Below are 25,016 nucleotides of genomic sequence, written 5' to 3'. Positions count from 1 at the left end.
TACCGACGACAGATGCTGCCTGGACATCTAACCTTATATTCAACAGGTCGGAGATGGAGGTAGTTAGACTTAACTTGCTTGCCATATAGAAAAGATCCATTAACAAACATCACTAGCTCATAGTGATTTAAACAGCTGGCTGTGTGTAACTTAAGCCGGCTTGTTAACCTTAGCTAACCTGTTCTTACCGACGACGCTATATTTACTCGTTTATTCGTTTATATAGCTACAATGTCACTTACCAACTCAGTATATGTATACAATGTAGCACGCTAAAACATGACATAGGTAAAGTTCTTGTTTTCATTCGTTGCTGCCTTTAATATGCAGCCAGACAGCTAACGTTACTCTATATTAGCTACCAACCGCAATTCCTTAGCGTACCGTTAACTCACCAGCTGACATGAGCAACAACACCGACGTCAGATAGTATCAAGCCGAGTGAGACAGGTGCTTGACTCTGGGGGTAAGACCTTCCACATAGACTGCTGGAACTGAGTAACGCTATTGTGCCATAATTCAAGCACCATGCATTATGAGGGGCGTCTTTGGTATGATTTATTGCCACAAACAGTTAACAGCTAGCGGAGCTACCTTCGGTTCTAAGGAACCGGGGTCGCCGACATTTTGTTACTGCCGGTGAAGCGAGCTGTCCTGGCTATACAACAGCAACACCTCGTCTCCTAGCGCCACTTTCAACACGCCACGCCAAGTGTTTTGATCTCCTCGACCGTTGGTTAATCAACATGAAAACAATTGTATTTTAAAATGTCGTTTGGCTAAGCCTAGTCAGGTAACGTTAGCTAGTTTAGTAAGCTAGCTAGCGAGATAAACGAGTGGTAGTGTGTATGCTCTCGCTAATCGCAGTCCACAGCGGGACTACACACACTGGCTTCTCTCTCTCTCTAGCTAAAGCATATCACATGAAATCCATATGTATTCACCTTATTCGGTGTACTGGTCCTTACAATGTATGGGTGAAATCCTTTTAGGAAAATAATGAATAAATCGTCTGGCGTGGCTCCAAAGCAGCCGCACTGCAATGGCAGGCACTGGATGCCTTCCCCTCTCTACCAGTCCGATTCGATTTTCTTCACAACAGCACTGTGACAGGTCTGCTTGGGTGGAGTAGCTACGTAAAAAGCATCACGCGTCATTCCACTGTAAAGGTTACAGGGTCGAGAACCCATGCCTCAGCATAATTATCGAGCATTGAGGTCAAATTAATGTGATGTCCAGTTCAATCATTAGACTATATTTCAAAGCTGCACATTAAAATCTGCAATATGACATAATGTCATGATGACTTTATAAGACAAAAGTGTGTGTGTGTGTGTGTGTGTATAACTAACATTGCCCTTGATCATGACACTCAGTGCTATTACATTACACATAAGAGTAATTGGACCATGATCATGACACTCAGTGCCATTACATTACACATAAGAGTAATTGGACCATAATCATGACACTCAGTGCCATTACATTACACATAAGAGTAATTGGACCAAGGTGTCTTCTGTATTGGGGAGTTTTGTTAAGAGCTCTGATACTTGGTCCATACACATTGCTTGCAGTATGATTTTGGAAGCATAAGGCCCTTATATTTGATATCAGCGATTAAATTATTTTCAAGAAACAAAAGGTTAAATTGATACACACCTTTTTTTTTAATAGGGATAGAGTTTTCTCCATTTAGACATTCTTGTAATAGAGATTTAGATCTTTATTGGTCAATTGCACACAAAGTACAACCGAAATTTGACTTCAGCCTTTAACCCAACCCGACCCTTCTGAAAGAATATGGTGCTCTCAAGACAAGTTGGGAACTCTGGAAAAACCAGGTCGAATCATGACGTCAGGAAAGTCAGAGTTATATGCCGTGTTCAAGACAACTGGGGAACTCTTCATAGCTCGAAATAGCTCTAACTGGGGAAAAATTGTTTTGGATGGTCATCCAACTAAGGAATACCCAGTTGAGAACTCTGCCCTCTTTCTACAGCTCTGACTTGAAGATCGCTGGTGTCATGATTCTACCTTGTTTTTTCAGAGTTCCCAGTTATCTTGAAAGCACCACTAGAAGGATGCCAGAGTTTCCGACTTGGAATTCAATACAAACAATTTTCCCAGTCAGTTCCCAGTTGTCTTGAAGTCGGAGATTTCCAAGTTCCCAGTTATTATAAACGCAGCAACACATAAAGGTAACTGCAAAAAACGTATCTTAATCGGGCATTGAGCTACCACGAGCCGCCAGAACAGCTTCAATGCTCCTCGGTATAGATTCTACAAGTGTCTGGAACTCTATTGGAGGGATGCGACACCATTCTTCCACGAGAAATTCCATAACTTTGTGTTTTGTTGAGGGTGATAGAAAACGCTGTCTCATGCGCCTCTTCAGAATCTACCATAAGTGTTCAATTGGGTTGAGATCTGATGACTGAGACACACCCTTTAAACCCCCTATCCTCCTTTGAGACCCCTCTTTCAAAGTCACTGAGATCTCTTCTAGCCATGGTAGCCAAAATAATAGGCAACTAGGCAATTTTATACATGATCCTAAGCACGATGTGATGTTAATTGCTTAATTAAATCATGAAGCACACCTATGTAGAAGTGCCTGTTTTCAATATACTTTGTATCCCTCATTTACTCAAGTGTTTCCGTTATTTTGGTAGTTACCTGTATACATACAGGTTTTGGAGAGGGGGGGGCTTGCCACACTGGGCGCCAGGGGAGCTGTAGTTGTGGAGGGTTAAGTGCCTTGATCAAAGCAAATGGCATCTAGGATTTGATACCAGCAACCCTCCGATTGCCAGTTCACTTCCCACCGGATTTTCCCCATTGGACCTGGGATTCGAACTGGCAACGCTCCGGTCGCTGGCTCGCCTCTCTAACCGCTAGACTTCCTATGGTGCATCTCGAGATTTATTTCATCTTGTAATATTTGTAATAAATACATGTATAAATCACGACGTACATAAGGCTGTGGAGGTCACAAAATGTTGTCAGCCGGTGATCGTCAAGCAAATAACTGTCCGTCTCACGGTAATTGAACGGTAATTAACATAAACAAATTTAGCATCTCCTGGCTTCCACACACAGCCTACAAGCCACTGATGCAGACCTTTAGGAACATCTACATTTTTTTAAAGTCTAATAAATCCATGTAATATAGCCTACACCTTCACACTACATCAATGTAATATAGCCTACACCATCACAATACATCCATGTAATATAGCCTACACCTTCACACTACATCCATGTAATATAGCCTACACCTTCACACTACATCCATGTAATATAGCCTACACCATCACACTACATCCATGTAATATAGCCTACACCATCACAATACATCCATGTAATATAGCCTACACCTTCACACTACATCCATGTAATATAGTCTACACCATCACAATACATCCATGTAATATAGCCTACACCATCACAATAAATCCATTATTTATTTTACACAGGTCTAAAGATACATGATATGAAGAAAATGTAGTCTATTTCAGAAGAACAGAATAGCATACTCTGAGTTGTCTATGTTAGGTCCTGATCTGTCTATGCCATATGGCTGTGGGCTACACTAGTTCATTTAGCAGACAACATTTGGTTAGAATTCCATGGCATTATTTTATAGTATGAAGAATACAATTTAACAAAGCTGAATAAAATAGAAAGGATATTTTCTCCAAGCGATTTGAGGGAGTGTTCACATGTAGCTATTCTGTGTTGAGCGGTTAACAAAGAAACAGGTAATTCTATTTGCTTAATTTAGAGTTATTTATGCAACTTTAGATGTTTTACAAACATTGGGCAATATGTTTTGATGTTTAATACATTCCAAGGCTGCATGATGCGATGGCGATTTGAAAAAAGTCGATTGAAAGGCATCAGCTCTGATTTGTTTTTTTGCTCAGGCTGTACACACTTCATCAGTCACTCATTCACAATTTGACAAGCACTTGATAATGCCTATAATTACACGATGGCATCCCCTTTGTGAGGCCGGAATGCACCCTAAAAAAATCATTGTGCACTTCTCCCTGAGAACTGCGTGCTCCATCACGTGATCGGGTCTTTCTCATAGGCTACAAGTGAAGACAGACGCAACTGTGCGCGTCCTTATCCAATTCCGAGGTGCATATTGAAGATATTGGAAGGACTGTCCACATTTACTTTTCGTCAGCCAACAATATGAGTAGGCCTAACGAACAGGAAAAGCACTAGCCTATGTCAATCTCCAATAGTACAAAGGTCAACCTATTCTATTCTGTGCAATAAATAAATATTCCAAACATAGTCTGGGAAAGTTGTGGGATGTGATAGATCCCAAATTAATACAACCACTTTTTTACGCAATGTGGCTGACGCAACAGATCAGAACGTTTAGCTAAAAATGTTGATAAACTATTAGGCTATTTCTTCACATTATAAGTGCAGCAATGCGCACATGGTAGTAGGCTATAGGCACGAATGTTCCATTAGTGGAAAACACCATTATCAAAAGTGACCGCAAATGCAATTATGCATTTTATGCTTTTATTATAAAAGCATTTTTACGGTGACATTATCTTCCCCAAACTTGACACTAACGCGCTGCTTTGAATTTTATTTTAGTTGAGTTAGGCTCTACACCCCTTGTAAAGCGGATTAATGTGCTTAATTGTAAGAAGTTATTTGGCCACTTTAGTTGTGATACAAACCTTATCAAAACATATAGGTCTATGGCATAGGCTACATGAAGTGTGTGACTATGATTTGAAAAAGTCGCAAAAAAAAGGCATTGTTTCTTATGCTGGGCATCATTCACAAACGATAATATATAATTTACAAGTGATAGGCTAGTATTGTCACCCATTAGACTATTCTTGATTTAATATTGTCTTTACATATACTAAATAATGTATGTGTGAAATTTGTCTTGATTTAGAATAGACCATTATCATGTACCTGTCTCAAAACAGGGTCAGGGAAGAAATACATGTCATCTATGCACTTAAATAGCGAATGGAGGACACTTTTCCTCATGGTTTATTTTCATGCCAGCCAGGTAGGCTATACTCCTGTTGTAAATATAAGCAATGTGCTTAATATTAGGAAAGTTGAGAAATAAATATAGTAGGCCTAGCCTATAGAAAGCTGATCCTCCTATTTTTAGTAGAGGCCATCACTCTGTTTTCTCGCACAATTGCATAGCCTATTGAAATGTTGCACAACAGGAGCTCATGGGTTCTCATGAAGTGTTTGATCAGATTTTCGATTACATTTGCATTGATGTCAGAGTGATTAGAGGGACAATGGAGTGCTGAGTACCAGGCAGTTAGCAAGTTTGGTAGGCTACTAATAACCATCACGAGCATCAGAGCTTGGAGAAGCCTAATTACCGTGACTAAATGGTCATGTGGAATTTGACTGCCTTCATGACTTGTGACTGCTGTTGTGGCGGTTATATGGTCACCACAACAGCCCTAGGCGTACAGTAATTGCATCATTCTATAAGCCAAACAAATATTTTGATTATGATCTATTGATTTCAGACCAGAAAGGCTAGTCTTTGCTTGACACGTGCCTTGTTGATTTAAACAAGTTTCTCTACACTTGTCAATGTGCTTCTCTTTAAATGCTGTTCCACCAATCCCTACGATTGCATGGATTTGCCATCAGTCAAGCCCACTGCGATAAAATAGGCAGGCCGATAACTGTTCATTACAGAACAGAACACTGCAAGGGAATGCTATATTTTACTGTAGTAGGGGGGAGGTGGGGTCTGCTCTGCAGACAAGAAAGTGTTTAGTCTGCAATGGAACAGGCAGCCTGCTCTTACTCACTCAGTTTGATCAGAGAAGATGTGCAGGGAGAATAATGGCGAATAGACTACTGCTGTAAATGAACAGATTGTAAACCTGCATCATCAGTGTGTTCGTGCAAATTGTAACACAAACACCTACAGTATTTAGTATGCAGTATGCAGTATGCACACAAAAAAACACCTTAGGGAGAATACATTTAAAAGCTGTATGCAACAACAACAAAAATCGTCTGAAACGTTTTCATTTTGACATCCCGACAAATCAAGAATGAACCCTAGGCTATAACGTAGCAATAGTTGCTCAAATTTGCAATGAGCATTGAATACAGCGACAGAGTGATCACCTCTATCTGCTCTGTCTGTAAACGACCATATCTGTAATAAGCCTAGATAGGCCATCATCAGTCTACTTACTGTATGTTGGTTCATGTGTGCAGATTGTAACCCCAACACCTACAGTAGGTTGTGCTGCAGGTGTACAACATCATATTGACCAAGAGAAAAGATGAAATGCTGTAGATGTTATACGCAACAGAAATAATTTTCAATTTCGTTTTGACGACCCACCAAACCATTAGCAAAAAATAGCTTAAATTCCATATCAATCAATCAATCAAATGTATTTATAAAGCCCTTTTTACATCAGCAGATGTCACAAAGTGCTATACAGAAACCCAGGCTAAAACCACAAACAGTAAGCAATGCAGATGTAGAAGCACGTTGTTAAATAGAGTACAGAGATACAGAGTGATCGTCTCCGTTAAGCTTGTATTCCTAACACTGTATCTGCAGAAATGTTAACATCAATTATTGTCTAGGTAGGCCTCTGTGCAGAGAAAATAATGGGGCACTGCATATCCCCAGATACCCAGTAGCCTTAACCAGTTTTTACTGCGTGCACTATATTCACACATTAGCGCCCTGCACTTTTGTCAAGTCAAGTATTCCACTAGGAATAGAAGTGCATTAAAGTGTCATGTCATGGGGGCTGCTATAAATTCATTCTCGATAGTTAAATATTTACTAGTGGGAAAAGTACGCAGCATAAAAGAAGGTGCTGAATGTTTGTGGTGTTCTGAATGATATATTTCTGATTTTATTCATGACAGTAAATATAGGTTTGACCCAGTCCTCCGTGCGCTCTTCCTGTTGTTGTTTACGTCCCAAATGGAAGCCTGATCAAAAGGAATGCACTATGTAGGGAATTAGTGTGCCATTTGGAGATGGAGCCTTTTGTCTCTACATGATTTAGTGCAGAGGTTTGGGCCCCCCGTAATTAAGACCTTTCACTTGGCACTTGCAGGCTAATCTTCATTCGCTTATCTCACGGCAATAGGCTAGGGTGCAGTGTCTGTGTGGGGTTAAGGTGCATGTGGCCCAATATTATGTTTTGGAAGAACTGGGACATTTAAACAAATAACAACCACCTATCGCTTCACACTTCATGCGTTTATGTTAATTAGGGAAATCCTATTATGTCCACATGATGTGATAGGTCTTGAGACATGCTGCCTTGTACAATACAACGCATATTTGATGATACACAACAACATGAAACAATAGTTTTATACACACCGCCTCAGTGCTGGACAGCATACAGTTGAAGTCGGAGGTTTTTTGTTAACAAAGTGTTATTCAGTGTTTTTCAAACACTCCACAAATTTCTTGTTAACAAACTATAGTTTTGGCAAGTCGGTTAGGACATCTACTTTGTGCATGACACAAGTCATTTTTTCAACAATTGTTTAAAGAAAGATTATTTCACTTATAACTCACTGTATCACAATTCCAGTGGGTCAGAAGTTTACATACACTAAGTTGACTGTGCCTTTAAACAGCTTGGAAAATTCCAGAAAATTATGTCATGGCTTTAGAAGCTTGTAATAGGCTAATTGACATAATTTGAGTCAATTGGAGGTGTACCTGTGGATGTATTTCAAGGCCTACCTTCAAACTCAGTGCTTCTGTGCTTGACGTCATGGGAAAATCAAAAGAAATCAGCCAAGACCTCAGAAAAAAAATTGTAGACCTCCACAAGTCTGGTTCATCATTGGGAGCAATTTCCAAACACCTGAAGGTACCACGTTCATCTGTACAAGCAATAGTACGCAAGTATAAACACCATGGGACCACGCAGCCGCCATACCGCTCAGGAAGGAGACGCATTCTGTCTCCTCGAAATGAACGTACTTTGGTGCGAAAAGTGCAAATCAACCCCAGAACAACAGCAAACGACCTTGTGAAGATGCTGCAGGAAATAGGTACAAAAGTATCTATATCCACAGTAAAACAAGTCCAATATCGACATAACCTGAAAGTCAGATCAGCAAGGAAGAAGCCACTGCTCCAAAACCGCCATAAAAAAGCCAGACTACGGTTTGCAACTGCACATGGGGACAAAGATCATACTTTTTGGAGAAATGTCCACTAGTCTGATGAAACAAAAATAAAACTGTTTAGCCATAATGACCATCGTTATGATTGGAGGAAAAAGCGGGAGGCTTGCAAGCCGAAGAACACCATCCCAACCGTGAAGCACGGGAGTGGCAGCATCATGTTGTTGGGGTGCTTTGCTGCAGGAGGGTCTGGTGCACTTCACAAAATAGATGGCATCATGAGGATGGGAAATTATGTGGATATATTGAAGCAACATCTCAAGACATCCGTAAGTTAAAGCTTGGTCCCAAATGGATCTTCCAAATGGACAATGACCCCAAGCATACTTCCAAAGTTGTGGCAAAATAGCTTAAGGACAACAAAGTCAAGGTATTGGAGTGGCCATCACAAAGCCCTGACCTCAATCTTATAGACAATTTGTGGGCAGAACTGAAAAAGCTTGTGCGAGCAAGGAGGCCTACAAACTTGACTCAGTTACACCAGCTCTGTCAGGAGGAAATGGCCAAAATTCACCTAATTTATTGTGGGAAGCTTGTGGAAGGCTACCTGAAAAGTTTGACCCAAGTTAAACAATGTAAAGGCAATGCTACCAAATTCTAATTGAGCATATGTAAACTTCTGACCCACTGGGAATGTGATGAAAGAAATAAAAGCTGAAATTGTCACGCCCTGGCCTTAGTATTCTTTGTTTTCTTTATTATTTTAGTTAGGTCAGGGTGTGACATGGGGAATGTTTGTGTTTTGTTGGTTTTGGGTGTTTTTATGGTAAAGGGGTTGTTGGGTATAGTAAATGGGTTTGTGTGGAGTACATGTGTCTAGTGTTGTCTATGTATGTTTAGTTATCTAGGAGAGTCTATGGTTACCTGAATGAGTTCCCAATTAGAGACAGCTGATTTCGGTTGTCTCTGATTGGGAGCCTTATTTAGGGTAGCCATAGGCTCTCATTGGTTGTGAGTAATTGTCTATGTCAGAACGTTTGTAGCCTGTGTGTGTGCACGACGTTTATTAGCTTCACGATCGTTTGTTGTTTTGTTAGTTTGTATTAAGTGTTTCGTGTTTATTTTTCGTCGTCTTTTAAAATAAAAGAAGATGGCTTATTTTCCAAATGCTGCGTTTTGGTCCGTCAATCCGCCACACGATCGTGACAGAATTACTCACCATTATAGGACCAAGCGGCATGGAAAGCGGCAACAGGATCTACCTACACAGGATTCATGGACATGGGAGGAGATACTGGATGGTAAGGGGCCGTGGGCTCAACCGGGAGAATATCGCCTTCCTCGTGAAGAGCTGGAGGCAGCTAAAGCCGAGAGGAGGCGATATGAGGAGGCAGCACGGAGACAAGGCTGGAAACCCGTGAGTACAACCCAAAAATTTCTTGGGGGGGGCCTTAAAGGGAGTGTGGCGAAGTCAGGTAGGAAACCTGCGCCTACTCCCTGTACTTACCGTGGAGAGCGAGAGTACGGGCAGACACCGTGTTACGCAGTAGAGCGCACGGTGTCTCCTGTACGCGTGCATAGCCCGGTTCGGTACATTTCAGCTCCACGTATCGGCCGGGCTAGACTGAGTGTTGAGCCGTATGTCATGAAGCCGGCCCAACGCATCTGGTCACCAGTGCGTCTCCTCGGGCCGGCGTACATGGCACCAGCCTTATGCATGGTGTCCCCGGTTCGCCTACATAGGCCGGTGCGGGTTATTCCACCTCCCCGCACTGGTCAGGCGACGGGGAGCATACAACCAGGTAAGGTTGGGCAGGCTCGGCGCTCAAGGGAGCCAGTACGCCTGCACGGTCCGGTATTTCCGGCGCCACCTCCCCGCCCCAACCCAGTACCACCAGTGCCTCCTCCACGCACTAGCTATATGGTGCGTGTCTCCAGCCCTTTACCACCAGTGCCTAAACCACGCACCAAGCCTCCTGTGTGTCCCCAGAGTCCTGTGCGTCCTGTTGCTGCTCCCCGCACTAGCCCTGAGATGCGTGTCCCCAGCCCGGTGCCACCAGTCCCGGCACCACGCACCAGGCCTACAGTGCGCCTCAGCCGGCAGGAGTCTGCCGTCTGCACAGCGATGACTGAACTGCTCGTCTGCCAAGCGCCATCTGAGCCATCCGTCTCCCCAGCGCCATCTGAGCCATCCGTCTCCCCAGCGCCATCTGAGCCATCCGTCTTCCCAGCGCCATCTGAGCCATCCGTCTGCAATGAGCCTGCAAAGCCGCCCGTCTGCCATGAGCCTGCAAAGCCGCCCGTCTGCCATGAGCCTACTGAGCCGTCCGCCAGACAGGAGCCGCTAGAGCCGCCAGCCAGACAGGAGCCGCTAGAGCCGTCCGTCAGACAGGATCTGCCAGAGCCGCCAACCAGACAGGATCTGCCAGAGCCGCCAACCAGACAGGATCTGCCAGAGCCGCCAACCAGACAGGATCTGCCAGAGCCGCCAACCAGACAGGATCTGCCAGAGCCACCAACCAGACAGGAGCAGCCAGATCAGTCAGCCAGCCATGAGCAGCCAGATCAGTCAGCCAGCCATGAGCAGCCAGATCAGTCAGCCAGCCATGAGCAGCCAGATCCGTCAGCCAGCCATGAGCAGCCAGATCCGTCAGCTAGCCATGAGCAGCCAGATCCGTCAGCTAGCCATGAGCAGCCAGATCCGTCAGCTTGCCATGAGCAGCCAGATCCGTCAGCTAGCCATGAGCAGCCAGATCCGTCAGCTAGCCATGAGCAGCCAGATCCGTCAGCTAGCCATGAGCAGCCAGATCCGTCAGCTAGCCATGAGCAGCCAGATCCGTCAGCCAGCCATGAGCAGCCAGATCCGTTAGCCAGCCATGAGCAGCCAGATCCGTTAGCCAGCCATGAGCAGCCAGATCCGTTAGCCAGCCATGAGCAGCCAGATCTGTCAGCCAGCCATGGGCCGTCCCTCAGTCCGGAGCTGCAGTCCCTCAGTCCGGAGCTGCCATTCCTCAGTCCGGAGCTGCCATTCCTCAGTCCGGAGCTGCCATTCCTCAGTCCGGAGCTGCCCCTTATCCTGGTGCTGCCCCTTACCCTGGTGCTGCCCCTTACCCTGGTGCTGCCCCTTACCCTGGTACTGCCCCTGACCCTGGTACTGCCCCTTACCCTGGTACTGCCCCTTACCCTGGTACTGCCCCTTAGTCCGGAGCTGCCCCTTAGTCCGGAACTGCCCCTTAATGCAATGGGGTTAATGTGGAGGGGGGTCATTTGGAGGAAGCCCAGGAGGTGGTTAGGGACTGTGGTGACGTGGGGACCACAACCAGAGCCGGAGCCGCCACCGTGGATGGAAGCCCACCCAGACCCTCCCCTAGACTGTGTAATGGTGCGCCCGGAGTTCGCACCTTAAGGGGGGGGTTATGTCACGCCCTGGCCTTAGTATTCTTTGTTTTCTTTATTATTTTAGTTAGGTCAGGGTGTGACATGGGGAATGTTTGCGTTTTGTTGGTTTTGGGTGTTTTTATGGTAAAGGGGTTGTTGGGTATAGTAAATGGGTTTGTGTGGAGTACATGTGTCTAGTGTTGTCTATGTATGTTTAGTTATCTAGGAGAGTCTATGGTTACCTGAATGAGTTCCCAATTAGAGACAGCTGATTTCAGTTGTCTCTGATTGGGAGCCTTATTTAGGGTAGCCATAGGCTCTCATTGGTTGTGAGTAATTGTCTATGTCAGAACGTTTGTAGCCTGTGTGTGTGCACGACGTTTATTAGCTTCACGATCGTTTGTTGTTTTGTTAGTTTGTATTAAGTGTTTCGTGTTTATTTTTCGTCGTCTTTTAAAATAAAAGAAGATGGCTTATTTTCCAAATGCTGCGTTTTGGTCCGTCAATCCGCCACACGATCGTGACAGAAATAAATCATTCTCTCTACTATTATTCTGACATTTCACATTCTTAAAATAAAGTGGTGATCGTAACTGACCTAAGACAGGGCATTTTTACTAGGATTAAATGTCAGGAATTGTGAAAAACTGAGTTTAAATGTATTTGGCTAAGGTGTATGTAATCTTCCAACTTCAACTGTATATAGTTTTTAAAATGTACAAAACAGATCACACTTAATAATATGAGACTGTGAAACTCACATTGATTGGTAGCTTTCAACAGAGTGAGTTAGGGCCGCTACTGTGTGTGTCACTACATCTTTGAGAGTGGATAAGATGTCTCTGTGTGTGTGTGTGTGTAGCAACTCAAACAAATCTCTATGTATGAGCCATCTATTACCTACTAGTAGAGCATACAGCCACTCTGCAGAGTCAGCCGAAAAACACGTATCCAAAAATGTCAGTTTTTGACAAGAGCTTTCTTGTGACAAGCAGAAAAAATGCAGGGCAGTTTTTTTTATACCAAAGATGAAATAAATTCATTGTGTGTGTATGTGTGTGTGTGTGTTACATTTCGTCAATGCATTTGGGAAAAGATGGACTAAATAGAGAAGGTTTATTTGAAAGAGAGCCTATCATTCAATAAGCCAAAGCAGAAGGTTTATTTGAAAGAGAGTCTATCATTCAATAAGGCGATGCAGAAGCGGTATAACCTTTTCTAAGAGGCCAATTCAAGCTGCATCCCAAATGGCCCCCTATTCCCAATATAGTGCACTACTTTTGACCGGAGCCCTATGCACTATATAGGGAATAGGGGGCCATTTGGGAGACAACCGAAGTGACCTTTATAGCCTCCTTGCTCTGCAGATATGAGAAGTCCAGAGGAGAGGAGGGGAAACTTAAACCCAGGCACTCTGCTCCTCTTTAGTCATGATGCTCAATATTTGTTTCCCACGAGGAATACAGATGTAATCAATATAAAATGTAAATTGTGTACTGCACCAAACCCCTGCTCACAGTCTGAAACCCACCGCTCACAGTCTAAAACCCACCAGTCTAAAACCACCCTCACAGCTCACAGCCCACAGTCAGATTCTATTCCAGAATGCCGTATCCTCCTACTGTATTCTGTATTCTATTCCAGAATGCTGTATCCTCCTACTGTATTCTGTATTCTATTCCAGAATGCTGTATCCTCCTACTGTATTCTGTATTCTATTCCAGAATGGTGTATCCTCCTACTGTATTCTGTATTCTATTCCAGAATGGTGTATCCTCCTACTGTATTCTGTATTCTATTCCAGAATGCTGTATCCTCCTACTGTATTCTGTATTCCCATTCCAGAATGCTGTATCCTTCTACTGTATTCTATATTCTATTCCAGAATGCTGTATCCTCCTACTGTATTTTGTATTCTATTCCTCAGTGTTAGAGCTACAAGTAGAGTTCCTCATTGTATGCAGTACCTTCTGTTGTGCACTTTGTCACTTTCTGGCCACAGCGGGACCGCTGCTGTCACCTCTAAGCTCTTTGCTCTAATGAGCACAGTAAGGTAGGAGGAGATGGGGTCTGAATATAATGCAGAAGTGAGGAGCACTGGAGGTCCTGTAGAGGTCAGATGTTGCTGACGTACAGAGAAACTGACGTAAGGAGAGCTGCCCTGCCGCTGCTTATTCCATTGGAGGATGGCGGGAAGGTGGGTGAGGATGGTGGAGTGGGGGGATAGAGGCAGGGGGTAAGTTGGCAAAGGTTACGAGAATTAGATAAACAAGGACAGTCAGTCATAGTTGTCCACCGGTGTAACGTTAACGTGATGGACAGTATAGCTTAAAGCACAACTAGAAACATGATTAGGTTATTAATCCTACAGATCCCTGTGACCTCAAAGCCTGCAGCTGTGCTCCTGCTCTGTATACAGCATGTACCATTTACATACTAAGGAAAGGGGGATATGTCTTGCTCAGGGGCATAACGACGACAGCTCGGGGATTCGATCCAGCAACCTTTACGGTTACTGGCCCAACACTCTAACCACTAGGACTACCTGCCGCCCCAAGTATCCAGCGAGAGTGCTTAGGGCAATACTGCAATGACAAGGAAAACAAGTCACGGCTGAGCAATAAGGCTGGGTTGAACTGTTGGAATGACCCATTATTTACGTACTGTGGAGAGGTGCAGTAGAAGCTACTGTGACAAGACATTCGATGGGGAAAAACACATGAATGAACGAGTGTCCGAGATCTCTATGCATTTGCATGGTCTTTGATGTTGGCTTATGCCTCTTAATGCTGTTACGTTCAGCCCTTGAAATACCCTCTGTTAAGTAACACTGCACAGTGTGAGTGTGTGTGTGTATGCGGCATGCTTGCATGGGTGTGTGTGTCCGTGTGTATGTGTCTGTGTGTGTCCGTGTGTGTGTGTGTATGCATCATAGGCTCTAACGTGACAGTGGGAGATTCACACACAGTACAACAGAGTAATATGTTTCATATCCTGCTCACGTGTGTGTGTGTGTGTGTGTGTGTGTGTGTGTGTGTGTGTGTGTGTGTGTGTGTGTGTGTGTGTGTGTGTGTGTGTGTGTGTGTGTGTGTGGCCCGTGCCTGAGTGTGTATGGTGTGCACGCCTGAGTCTACATACACGCGTCCCACAAAACTTCGCTGTTGGATTTTCACACGTGGTACAACAAAATAATGTGTGTTTTTGCATATCCTGCTCAGCACATTTTAATAGAATCCCATGATCCCCAACACAATGTGATCGGCAAATCACACGGGTGTAAAAGCAAATTAGTCATTCACAACAGGGGCTTAGTCCCAAACTATACCCCCTATTACCTATTCAGTGAACTACTTTGGACCGGGGTCTATAGAGATCTAGTCAGAAGAGGATAGGCGGTTATTTGGGACGCAAATTACACATTACACAACGGCTCTCATAGACACACACACACACACACACACACATACACACACACACACACACACACACACACAGGGAGGGGAAAAATACACATTCACAAGGCTCTCACACACACACACACACACACACAGGGAGGAGAAACAAGTACACATTCACAACGGCTCTCTCACACACACACACACACACACACAGGGAGGAAAACAAATGACACACTCACAACGGATCTCATACTGTAGTTCTAGAGCTCTGCCCCTGACTGAGGGTGACTCACCTCACTGACACTGTATACACACACACACACACACACACACACACACACACACACACACACACACACACACACACACACACACACACACACACACACACACACACACACACAGGGAGGAAAACACCCCGCAAAGGATTGCGTGTCTCTGTGCTATCTATGAGCTATTATAAACTGGGGGGTTCGAACCCTGAATGCTGATTGGCTGACAGCCATGGTATATCAGACCGTATACCAAGGGTATGACAAAACCTTTATTTTTACTGCTGTAATTACGTCGGTAACCCGTTTATAATAGCAATAAGGCACCTCAGGGGTTTGTGGTACATGGCCAATATACCACGGCTAAGGGCTGTTCTTTATGCACGACGCATGACGGAGTGCCTGGACACCCCCTCGTGCCTTATTGCTTAATTATGACTGCAGAGATCATATGACATGACACGTGTCAGATACAGCACTGCAGCTATGCAGAATAACAGCAGTTCAAGTCGAAAGGGTGACTGCTACGTGCATCACTGCTACTTGTTTAATAGCATTAACATAGCTAGCAGAATTAACGCAGCTAGCAGTATTGTCATTAAGACAGCTAGCAGTATTATCATTAACACAGCTAGCAGTATTGTCATTAAGACAGCTAGCAGCATTAACACAGCTAGCAGTATTAACACAGCTAGCAGTATTATCATTAACATAGCTAGCAGAATTAACGCAGCTAGCAGTATTGTCATTAAGACAGCTAGCAGTATTAACACAGCTAGCAGTATTAAGACAGCTAGCAGTATTAACGCAGCTAGCAGTATTAACACAGCTAGCAGTATTGTCATTAAGACAGCTAGCAGTATTGTCATTAAGACAGCTAGCAGTATTAACACAGCTAGCAGTATTATCATTAACACAGCTAGCAGTATTGTCATTAAGACAGCTAGCAGATTTGTCATTAAGACAGCTAGCAGTATTGTCATTAACACAGCTAGCAGTATTGTCATTAAGACAGCTAGCAGTATTAACACAGCTAGCAGTATTATCATTAACACAGCTAGCAGTATTAACACAGCTAGCAGTATTAACGCAGCTAGCAGTATTGTCATTAAGACAGCTAGCAGTATTAACACAGCTAGCAGTATTGACATTAAGACAGCTAGCAGTATTGTCATTAACACAGCTAGCAGTATTGTCATTGACACAGCTAGCAGTATTAACACAGCTAGCAGTATTGTCATTGACACAGCTAGCAGTATTGTCATTAACACAGCTAGCAGTATTGACATTGACACAGCTAGCAGTATTGACATTGACACAGCTAGCAGTATTGGCATTAACACAGCTAGCAGTATTGACATTGACACAGCTAGCAGTATTGTCATTAACACAGCTAGCAGTATTGACATTAACACAGCTAGCAGTATTGTCATTGACACAGCTAGCAGTATTGTCATTGACACAGCTAGCAGTATTAACACAGCTAGTAGTATTGTCATTAACACAGCTAGCAGTATTGTCATTGACACAGCTAGCAGTATTGTCATTGACACAGCTAGCAGTATTGTCATTGACACAGCTAGCAGTATTGTCATTGACACAGCTAGCAGTATTGTCATTAACACAGCTAGCAGTATTGACATTGACACAGCTAGCAGTATTGTCATTAACACAGCTAGCAGTATTGACATTGACACAGCTAGCAGTATTGACATTGACACAGCTAGCAGTATTGTCATTAACACAGCTAGCAGTATTGTCATTGACACAGCTAGCAGTATTGTAGTCCAATGCAAAGCATGCTGTTTGTGAATTCCTGTAGATGTTTCCTTTTCAGATAACGATGTTCACGGGTATCGATACAGCCGCAGGCCTTCTTGCTCCTTAGGCTTTTTGTATTCAGCTTTTATACAGAAGGTCAAACTATTAAGGAGTTAAGCGATTGATTTTGAGGACTCATTTTGTACCTCCTGGCCTATTCAATATAATATCTCAAAGGGAATGATTAAGTCGAGATAGATTTTTTATTTTTTTATAACCACAATTTAATTCTTATTACCAAGAAAAATGTCTTGTGTTCCTAACTGTGCGTGTGGGATTGTCTTACACCAGTGATAGCCAGGAATATAATGTTGGACCAGTTTGCATTTGTATTGATTCATTGTAGTAGAAATGCAGCACATACAGACAGAGTTACAATCTAATTCTAGCTGCGTGTGTGTGTTTAATGTAGTTGACATGGCCGTTGATCGGATCACTGTTATTGATTTAAATAGCTGCATATATAAAATGAGAGATTCTTGAGGCAGGATCAAGACACCTACTGATGAGATCTGCGCTGACAGGCAGCACACTGAACACCATCAGGTAACGACATGACACAACCTCATCACCCTAAAGTGTGTGTGTGTGTGTGTGTCTGCGTGCAAACGTGAGACAACCGAGACTGCCGACACAGTATTGCAGGCCACTCTCCCTCACAGTTTAATCCCCATTCCTTAAGAACATACTGTACAGGCTAGACTACGATATGTTCTCCACAGCATAGTCAATGTATTTGTCTAAGAAACAATCGCCTAAGTACTGTATGTTTACCCGTGGTGGCGCGACGGAACAAATGCTAGTAACGATAAACTATTCCTATCGGTTAATGCAGCTACCTGAGACGTAGCTTGCAGTGTGACTATCGGTTAATGCAGCTACCTGAGACGTAGCTTGCAGTGTGACTATCGGTTAATGCAGCTACCTGAGACGTAGCTTGCTGTGTGACTATCGATTTAATGCAGCTACCTGAGACGTAGCTTGCAGCTACCGGAGACGTAGCTTGCCGTGTGACTATCGATTTAATGCAGCTACCTGAGACGTAGCTTGCAGCTACCGGAGACGTAGCTTGCCGTGTGACTATCGGTTAATGCAGCTACCTGAGACGTAGCTTGCTGTGTGACTATCGGTTAATGCAGCTACCTGAGACGTAGCTTGCAGTGTGACTATCGGTTAATGCAGCTACCGGAGACGTAGCTTGCCGTGTGACTATCGGTTAATGCAGCTACCTGAGACGTAGCTTGCAGTGTGACTATCGGTTAATGCAGCTACCGGAGACGTAGCTTGCTGTGTGACTATCGATTTAATGCAGCTACCTGAGACGTAGCATGCCGTGTGACTATCGATTTAATGCAGCTACCGGAGACGTAGCTTGCAGTGTGACTATCGGTTAATGCAGCTACCTGAGACGTAGCTTGCAGTGTGACTATCGGTTAATGCAGCTACCGGAGACGTAGCTTGCTGTGTGACTATCGATTTAATGCAGCTACCTGAGACGTAGCTTGCTGTGTGACTATCGGTTAATGCAGCTACCGGAGACGTAGCTTGCTGTGTGACTCTATGAGGGACTGAGAGAAAAAGCTGGCAGAATGATGTTTGGAACCCGAGCCAAGATCATGGATTACAGAGGGAGCTACAGTTCTAACAAGGATGTATTCCCACTGGGGATGAAAGCTTTTAGACACAGATGTATTCTGATCAATGCAACTCTAATTTCACAGAGAGAAAGAGTCGAAGCGTCCCAAATTACACCCTATTCCCAAGCCTGGGTAGTCGACTGGAGCCCCATAGGTTCCTGGTCAAAAGTAGTGCACTATAAAGGGGAAAGGGTGCTATTTGGGTTTCAGAGACAACAGAGAGTTGTATCCCAACTGACACCCTGTTCCTTACATAATGAACTTACAGTATTTTGACCAGAGCACTGTGGGCTATGTAGTGCACTACTTTTTATAAGGTTCTGGTCCAAAGTAGTGCACTATAAAAGGAATAGGGTGCCAGTTGGGATGGAGAGAGACTGTCAGCTGGGATGGAAGGGTGACGGAGGATTAATTAACCGTATTAATGAGCTCTACAGGCTCTGAAGTGTGTGTGTGTGTGTGTGTGTGTGTGTGTGTGTGTGTGTGTGTGTGTGTGTGTGTGTGTGTGTGTGTGTGTGTGTGTGTGTGTGTGTGTGTGTGTGTGTGTGTGTGTGTGTGTGTGTGTGTGTGTTGATTCACACTGGGTGCTCTGGATTTAGAAGACCAGGGAACCGTTGCCGCGTCGACCCCCAAAATGGGTAACAACGGTCCCCGTGAGCATGAGAGCCAAGTCTCCACTGTGAAGTAGTAGTCTCACAGTAGGCTCCACTGTGAAGTAGTAGTCTCACAGTAGGCTCACTGTGAAGTAGTAGTCTCACAGTAGTCTCTTCATGTGAAGTAGTAGTCTCACAGTAGGCTCCACTGTGAAGTAGTAGTCTCACAGTAGGCTCCACAGTGAAGTAGTAGTCTCACAGTAGTCTCCACAGTGAAGTAGTAGTCTCACAGTAGGCTCCACTGTGAAGTAGTAGTCTCACAGTAGGCTCCACTGTGAAGTAGTAGTCTCACAGTAGGCTCCACTGTGAAGTAGTAGTCTCACAGTAGGCTCCACAGTGAAGTAGTAGTCTCACAGTAGTCTCCACTGTGAAGTAGTAGTCTCACAGTAGTCTCCACAGTGAAGTAGTAGTCTCACAGTAGGCTCCACTGTGAAGTAGTAGTCTCACAGTAGTCTCCACAGTGAAGTAGTAGCCTCACAGTAGGCTCCACTGTGAAGTAGTAGTCTCACAGTAGTCTCCACAGTGAAGTAGTAGTCTCACAGTAGTCTCCACAGTGAAGTAGTAGTCTCACAGTAGGCTCCACAGTGAAGTAGTAGTCTCACAGTAGACTTCACTGTGAAGTAGTAGTCTCACAGTAGTCTCCACTGTGAAGTAGTACTCACAGTAGGCTCCACAGTGAAGTAGTAGTCTCACAGTAGGCTCCACTGTGAAGTAGTAGTCTCACAGTAGGCTCCACTGTGAAGTAGTAGTCTCACAGTAGGCTCCACTGTGAAGTAGTAGTCTCACAGTAGGCTCCACAGTGAAGTAGTAGTCTCACAGTAGGCTCCACAGTGAAGTAGTAGTCTCACAGTAGTCTCTTCATGTGAAGTAGTAGTCTCACAGTAGTCTCTTCATGTGAAGTAGTTGTCTCAACAACAACAAAAAATCGCTTGAGAAATACTGCACCAAACATCTTTAGTTAGTTGTAAAATTGTGCAACTAAAATCTCCTCTGCAAAAAGTTAAATGTAATACAAATTTCTTGGATTAATTCTGACTATTTTGAAGAAGTGGATACTGGCTATGTTGTTGCTACGGTATCTCAAGAGGGACAAACAATAATATTGCCTGTTTTTTTTCTTCTTCTCGTTTTTCGAGGGAATGTCTTTCGGGAGTTTTCAAGCACAGACGTTCTCTTCACCTAGCTCAGTGGTTCCCAACCAGAGGTACTGGGGGTATCCGGTCTATCCACAGGGGGTACTTGAGAAGACTCAGGAGACCATAAGCCTACTGGTAAAATGCACATGAGGGGGTACTTCAGGGGTACTCTGGGCAGAGCAAAATTCAGTTGATGGTACAGTAACCAAAAAAGTTTGGAAATAACTGCCATAGCTGAGTTCTGCTAGGAGCAAACCGAGGCTATTTACGCTGGCACCTTTAAAACATTTTACATTTACATTTAGCAGATGCCAATCTTATCCAGAGCCACTTACAGCAGTGAGTGCATACATTTTCATACTTTTTTCCCCCCCCTTATGGGAAACGAACCCACAACTACCAATTGAGCTACACGGGACCTAGACAGTAAGACTGAGTGAGTGAGTGAAGGCGGAGCACAGGATTGGCTGGTTGATTAACCACTCAGGTAGATAGACAGAACTTGACAGGCAAATTAGGTTTCCTCTCCTTTTTTCTCCCCCCCCCCCCCCCCCCCCCCCCCCTCCTTGTGGCAAGAGCAGCACTATCTTTATTGTGGATGGATTCCAACTGGCACCCTATTCCCTATGTAGTGCACTACTTTTGACCAGAGCCCTTCACACTGGGCACAGACGTAAATTCAACATCTATTCCACGTTGGTTCAACTTCAATTTCATTGAAATGAAATGGATACAAATGTTGATTCAACCAGTTTGTGCACAGTGGGATAAGCCTTCTATGCTCTTCCTTTCAGTAGAGAGATTATTCTGGACGTGCAACCATATTGAAGATATTCTTGCCTTACATAACACCAGGAAAAGTGTATGGAAACTGCAGCGCAGGCCTTCTGTTTCATCTTGCATCAAATGTGCAGGCATGGATAATAATTTCCCGGTTTGCTGTTATGTGTGTTTAAGTAGTAAAACTCTGCCCTCTGCAGGATGTTTGAGGACATTATATTCTCCATACTGACCCTGATGGTCTTCTGCTGCCACTACACACACACACACACACACACACACACACACACACACACACACACACACACACACACACACACACACACACACACACACACACACACACACACACACACACACACACACACACACACACACACACACACACTATTGTACAACTAACCTTGTGGGAACACACAATTCAGTCCCATTGAACATTATATTTACCCTAACCCGTACCCTAAACCTTAAACTTAACACTAGCTCCTAACCCTAAAACAAATTCTAACACTAATCCCAACCTTAACCCTAAACCCCCTAGAAATAGCATTTGACCTTGTGGGGACTTCTGGTCCCCACAAGTATAGTGAAACACGTCCACACACACACACACCCTTATGTAGACTATCACACACAATTATGTACACAAACACACAGACATTCATTAACACAGTTATCTACACCAACACGGACATATAAATATCCTCTTAAAGGAGAATTCCGCTACAATGAGGCCAGTACGGCTAGTCTATTGGCACTTCTGTACATCTGATCAACATTTCTGTGTTTCATTGCATTTTGTCAGTCGCATGGCACGATTCCTCCTTCCTTAGTGACTACAGCGTATTGATTCTCATTCTATCATGCATTCTATATTCTACAGCGTATTGATTCTCATTCTATCATGCATTCTATATTCTACACCGTATTGATTCTCATTCTATCATGCATTCTATATTCTACACCGTATTGATTCTCATTCTATCGTGCATTCTATATTCTACAGCGTATTGATTCTCATTCTATCGTGCATTCTATATTCTACAGCGTATTGATTCTCATTCTATCATGCATTCTATATTCTACAGCGTATTGATTCTCATTCTATCATGCATTCTATATTCTACAGCGTATTGATTCTCATTCTATCATGCATTCTATATTCTACACCGTATTGATTCTCATTCTATCATGCATTCTATATTCTACACTGTATTGATTCTCATTCTATCATGCATTCTATATTCTACAGCGTATTGATTCTCATTCTATCGTGCATTCTATATTCTACAGCGTATTGATTCTCATTCTATCATGCATTCTATATTCTACACCGTATTGATTCTCATTCTATCGTGCATTCTATATTCTACAGCGTATTGATTCTAATTCTATCGTGCATTCTATATTCTACACCGTATTGATTCTCATTCTATCGTGCATTCTATATTCTACAGCGTATTGATTCTCATTCTATCATGCATTCTATATTCTACACTGTATTGATTCTCATTCTATCGTGCATTCTATATTCTACAGCGTATTGATTCTAATTCTATCGTGCATTCTATATTCTACACCGTATTGATTCTCATTCTATCATGCATTCTATATTCTACACTGTATTGATTCTCATTCTATATTCTACAGCGTATTGATTCTCATTCTATCGTGCATTCTATATTCTACAGCGTATTGATTCTCATTCTATCATGCATTCTATATTCTACACCGTATTGATTCTCATTCTATCATGCATTCTATATTCTACACCGTATTGATTCTCATTCTATCGTGCATTCTATATTCTACACTGTATTGATTCTCATTCTATCGTGCATTCTATATTCTACAGCGTATTGATTCTCATTCTATCGTGCATTCTATATTCTACAGCGTATTGATTCTCATTCTATCATGCATTCTATATTCTACACCGTATTGATTCTCATTCTATCATGCATTCTATATTCTACACCGTATTGATTCTCATTCTATCGTGCATTCTATATTCTACAGCGTATTGATTCTCATTCTATCGTGCATTCTATATTCTACAGCGTATTGATTCTCATTCTATCATGCATTCTATATTCTACACCGTATTGATTCTCATTCTATCATGCATTCTATATTCTACACCGTATTGATTCTCATTCTATCGTGCATTCTATATTCTACACTGTATTGATTCTCATTCTATCGTGCATTCTATATTCTACAGCGTATTGATTCTCATTCTATCGTGCATTCTATATTCTACAGCGTATTGATTCTCATTCTATCATGCATTCTATATTCTACACTGTATTGATTCTCATTCTATATTCTACAGCGTATTGATTCTCATTCTATCATGCATTCTATATTCTACAAATATAGATCTAAAAACATAACATTATGATAAATGAGGATACAGGTCATTGTGTTTTTGTTTCTATTTCATGTAATCATTAATCATTTGGAGGACTTTAATTGATTAATTAAGCAATAACGGACATGTTTCAATGATAAATGTTTCAATAATAAATCTGCAGCTAAGGGTGACAAATGAAACCACTAGAAGACGAGGAAGAGCACATGTAATATATACCAGATATTATTCCCTTCAGTTACAAATGGATGGACTTAGTTAAATGAAGTCATTACATAATGGAACGGTAATTCTTAGACTGAGATAATGTATAATAGAATGCAACATTATTGTCCATCGAAATGGAAACTCAATCTTTTTTACTGTCCCCCCCTCTATTTAATTTTAATTGAATTGAATCACTGTGTGATAATCCCCATTGTTATGGCCTTCAGCAAATTCTGGCTGCTGCTAGAGCTGATTAGTCTTTCTCCATGTATCCGGGAGAGCCCCATCCAAACCCCTTAGTGGGCTTACACTGTCCAAGCCTAATGAGATGTGTCCCAAATTGCACCTTATTCTCTGTATAGTGCATTATTTGACCAGGGCCCGTATGGCAGTGCATTATGGGAATAGGATACAATTTGGAATACAGCCATGGTGGATGATGTATTGCAGCCAGTTCCAATGCACTCCCCAGTCCTTCCCCCTTGGCCATATCTGTCCTTCTGTGTTTGCAGAAGAGGTATAAGCAGTGTAGCTTCCCACATATTTTCAACACCTAGCAGATCTGTGGAGAAATATCAAAGGGGTATGACCACAGGGAAGTGCAAGGAAGTGGGTCAAGGGACTTGAGACTGGCTACTCCCCCCTCCCCCCCCCCCTCCCCCCAAGAAAAACAGAACCATATTCTGTTGAATTGTCTGGCTCTCCTTACAACCAAGACAAGACAGAGGTGACTTGTCGGATCATAGGGTAGTGCACTATATAGGGAATAAGGTTGAATTTGGCACAGAGGCTTGGCCTTCATCACGTCTCCTTCTACAGCCACCGTCTTTTTTACGATTCTTAGGCTCCTGGTATGAAACACCACCAGGATTGAAGCCATCGTCCTTCACCGGGCCCCAACTCAACCATCACAAACAACAATAACCCAGTACATTGAACATATCATCCTCTCTTATAAAACACAGCATCGTTCAAAGTCAAACTCTAACTGAAATGTATACTCTAATTGTGAAAATACTATTAGATTGGTCCGGTATCTAAATATTCCTTCACAAACAACAACAGAGTCGAACGAATATCGTTAGGGGCAGTACGTTTTTTATAATGAGGGATACCTGGAGAAAATTAGACCTCTCTGCAATGAAAATGGATGGCCCTCCCTTAAGTTAAACATTTATATATAACAAGTGACCCTCCCCTATA

At 43.1% G+C, this 25,016-nt stretch overlaps 1 protein-coding gene across 10 annotated transcripts in view; it reads right to left on the bottom strand.

Annotated features, from left to right (window-relative positions):
* The window catches only part of LOC129854911 (tight junction protein ZO-1-like), a 177,750-nt gene that overhangs the window by 102,869 nt on the left and 49,865 nt on the right, over window positions 1-25,016 (bottom strand). Inside the window, exon 1 of one of the 10 annotated variants that reach the window (XM_055922075.1) lies at window positions 945-1,382. The exons of 8 other annotated variants lie outside the window; for them this stretch is intronic. The gene's annotated coding sequence lies outside the window, so the exon portion shown is untranslated. Of the gene's footprint in view, window positions 1-944; window positions 1,383-25,016 lie in introns of those variants that run through there. One more of the 10 variants, XM_055922077.1, reaches the window with a different exon arrangement.

This window comes from Salvelinus fontinalis, chromosome 5 (genome assembly GCF_029448725.1).
Source record: "Salvelinus fontinalis isolate EN_2023a chromosome 5, ASM2944872v1, whole genome shotgun sequence".
Taxonomy (NCBI): domain Eukaryota; kingdom Metazoa; phylum Chordata; class Actinopteri; order Salmoniformes; family Salmonidae; genus Salvelinus; species Salvelinus fontinalis.
Note: the sequence above shows the minus strand (reverse complement) of the source record. Positions and strands in the feature narration are given on the sequence as shown.